The sequence below is a fragment of the Thunnus thynnus genome, chromosome 11 (genome assembly GCF_963924715.1).
Source record: "Thunnus thynnus chromosome 11, fThuThy2.1, whole genome shotgun sequence".
Taxonomy (NCBI): Eukaryota; Metazoa; Chordata; class Actinopteri; order Scombriformes; family Scombridae; genus Thunnus; species Thunnus thynnus.
Genome location: NC_089527.1, coordinates 1,002,547 through 1,006,035, shown reverse-complemented (window position 1 = coordinate 1,006,035; position 3,489 = coordinate 1,002,547). Strand labels below are relative to the sequence as shown.

At 45.0% G+C, this 3,489-nt stretch overlaps 1 protein-coding gene across 2 annotated transcripts in view; it reads right to left on the bottom strand.

The window, feature by feature from the left end:
* Nucleotides 1-3,489, bottom strand: part of LOC137192219 (chymotrypsin A-like) — a 39,099-nt gene that overhangs the window by 4,486 nt on the left and 31,124 nt on the right. The gene's annotated exons all lie outside the window — the stretch shown is intronic.

The following is a 3,489-nucleotide window of genomic DNA, read 5'->3' as shown; positions in this document are numbered from 1 at the left end:
GACCAGGAAAAGGCTTTTGACCGAGTTGAACACCAGTATCTTTGGCAAACTTTAGCTGCTTTCGGGTTCAACCCTGGTTTCATAGCCAAGATCCAGGTTCTGTATAGTGACATTGCGAGTGTTCTGAAAATCAACGGAGGTCTGAGTGCTCCTTTCAGTGTCCAGAGGGGGGTCAGGCAGGGCTGCTCTCTGTCCGGCATGCTCTACTCTCTGGCCATCGAGCCTCTACTCCACAAACTGAGGAATGATCTGACTGGTGTTTGTTTTCCTGACTGTGATGCCTCTTTTAAACTGTCGGCATACGCTGATGATGTCATTGTCCTGGTCAACACACAGAGAGATATTGATGTGCTAGTGAACACTGTTAATCTGTTTGGTTGCATATCCTCTGCTAAAGTAAACTGGGGGAAGAGTGAGGCTGTCATGGCGGGGGATCGGCTGGTGGATCAACTCAGGTTACCTGGAGGTCTGGTCTGGAAAAAAGGAGGGCTAAAATACCTGGGAGTTTTTCTGGGCAATGAAATGTTCTTACAGAAAAACTGGGACAATGTCTTAGAAAAGGTCAAAGGTCGGCTCATGAAATGGAAATGGCTTCTACCTAAAATGTCCTACAGAGGTCGTGTTCTCGTGATTAACAATCTGGTCTCTTCTGCTCTGTGGCACCGGTTGGCCTGCGTTGATCCTCCAGCTTCTCTTTTATCACAGATCCAAAGGGTTTTGGTTGATTTTTTTTGGGACAGGTTGCACTGGGTACCTCAGAGTGTGCTGTTTCTTCCTAAGGAGGAGGGTGGACAAGGTCTGGTCCATCTGGCCAGCAGGGGCGCTGCCTTCCGCCTTCAGTTCATTCAGAGACTGCTCACTGGGCCCACAGACCTGGTGTGGAGGACTTTATCCTGCTGCATCCTGCAGCGGTTTGGTGGTCTGGGACTGGGTTTGTCTCTGTTTCTAATGGACTCCAAGAGGTTGGACGCTTCGTCCCTGCCGGCCTTTTATAGAAGCGTCTTCTCAGTGTGGACTTTGCTGAGGAAGCAGAGGCAGGAGCAGGATGACTCTCTGTACTGGCTCCTACAGGAACCTGTACTGTTTGGAGGACTTTTGGATTGTCCCAGCTGTGGTGGACCTACTCTATCCAGACTCCTTCACACTGCAGGAGTTTCTACTCTGGGGCAGGTGGTGGAGCTGGCGGGACCTCGGTTGGATGATCCTGTTGGACTGGCTGCTCGGATGGGAGTGAGATCTACGCGAGTCATAAACCAGTTACTGAAACATTGGAAACAGAAGCTGACAGGACATCAATGCCTTCTGTTAACTGACTTTTGTGATGGTGCACTGCTGCCAAACTGTACGGACCCCTATCCCACCATTGGACTGTTTCCGGATTTCAAAAACTGTTCTGGTCCTTTATTTGAGCATGTCGACCCTGTGGGAGCTTCTTTGGAGGACGCCTCAGGAAAGACGCTGTATAAGTTGATGGTTAAAACCTTGAACCAGAACAAACTGAATGGACGCAGTGACACCCCGTGGAGGACTTATCTGGACTTAGACCCTGACGTCAAACCAGCATGGAGGTCTTTGTATAAACCTCCTTTAACAAAGAAACATGCGGACCTGCAGTGGAGGATCCTACATGGCATTGTAGCAGTGAACTCTTTTATCTCCGTTATTAATGCTGCTGTGGAGGAGAAATGCCCCTTCTGCAGCCAAAGAGAGACGGTGTTTCACTGTTTCTCAGAGTGCTCTCGTCTGACGGCTCTGTTTGTGTTGTTGGAAACCATTTTTAGCAGATATGGAGAAATTTTTATGAAGCAGGTTTTTATTTGTGGTTTTAAATACACTCGCCAACAGAAGAACAAGTGTCAGATATTGAACTTTGTTTTGGGACAGGCAAAGATGGCGGTGTATGTGAGCCGCAGGAGGAAGGTGAAGGAAGAGCTGAATGTTGATGTGGTTCCTGTTTTTGTCAGAATGGTGAAGTCCAGACTGCTGGTAGAGTTTAGTTTTTACAGAGCTGCTCATGACCTGGAGACTTTCCAGCTGATTTGGGGTTATGGGGGGGTGCTCTGCTCTGTAATAGATGGACAGTTGAGTTTTGGACATGTGCTGATGTAACTTTGATACCTGGTATGTGATTATATTATGTATGTGTTAATGTAGTGTATTACGTTTTTTTACAGTGTACATAGTGGATAATAAATGTTGAGTTTAAAAATCAAAATCTCTCCCTCTCCCTCTCTCTCTCTCTCTCTCTCTCTCTCTCTCTCTCTCTCTCTCTCTCTCTCTCTCTGGTGCTGTTGAGCCGGGGAGGAGGCGTCGACTTTGAATGTTGTGTTTACACAACTGACTAATCCTGCGTAGTATGCCTTTAAGTAGAGCACTTGAGTAAATGTACTTAGTTACTGTGTGAGAAACAGAGCTCTACATGAAGACCAGCAGAAGAAGAAGAGGCGGCACGATGCAGAGCGGTCACTAGAGTTTATTTGAGGGGAAACAGCATCACGTTTTCTTCTGTACAATATTCAACAATCACCTCCAACAGAAGCCCTCAAACTGCCCACAGACAGTGAACGCACCACGCTGCCCAGGAGAATAATCAGGGGTTTAATTGGAATAAATCAAACAGGAATTTATTGGTTTTCATGTGAAATATCAAACAGTAGAGTCGTCCTGCAGCAGCAAACAAACATCACATCCAGCTGAAACTTTAAACATCTGTTGACCAACATTTCACTTTAATTCAATCTTTGCTCCTTGTTTTCTTTCAGTAATAATCATGTAGTAAGTTCATATCTGCAGCCGCTCACAGTGACGTCAGATATCAACTTGATGAGTACAAAGTTTTTTATGTCTGATAGAAATGACGGACAGACCGACGAAAACTAATAAACTGGAGTTACATTCATTCATCTGTGAGGACGCTTCAACTGTTTTTACTGAACAACTGAACCATTTGAGGAGCCGACGACTGAATCCACTAAAATAAATCTGACATGAAGTCGTTCTGACGCTTCCACGTTCATGTTGGAAACATTTATTCACACTTTTTATTCCCACATTCATTTGGTTTTGTTGAACTTCGAGAAGTTCTGCTCGAAAAACTCAAATTAAATCCAAAAATGTCAGATTTCAGTTTGTGTCGTCGCCCTGATCGACGCCAGAGGAGGATGATGTCATGATGATGTCATGATGGGAATGGTGAGCACCAGCAGGGACGTCTGAGGTATCTAACACGCCAGTTTTATTTGTTTTCTCCAAAAATGAGTAACATAAAATACAAAAAGTAAAACATAAAAGCTTGAGTAAAAAGTTAAAGATTCAAAAAGGCAAACTGACAAAAGGACCTCAAGTGACGACCCAAAAAGAGAGACCCCCGTCTCTCTTGGCTCTTCTTTTTATATCAATACATCTCCCCCTTCTTACATTCCTACATCCATATCCAGAACATCTACCAGCTACATGCTGATGTCTTATGATGAGAAATCGGTGACCTTT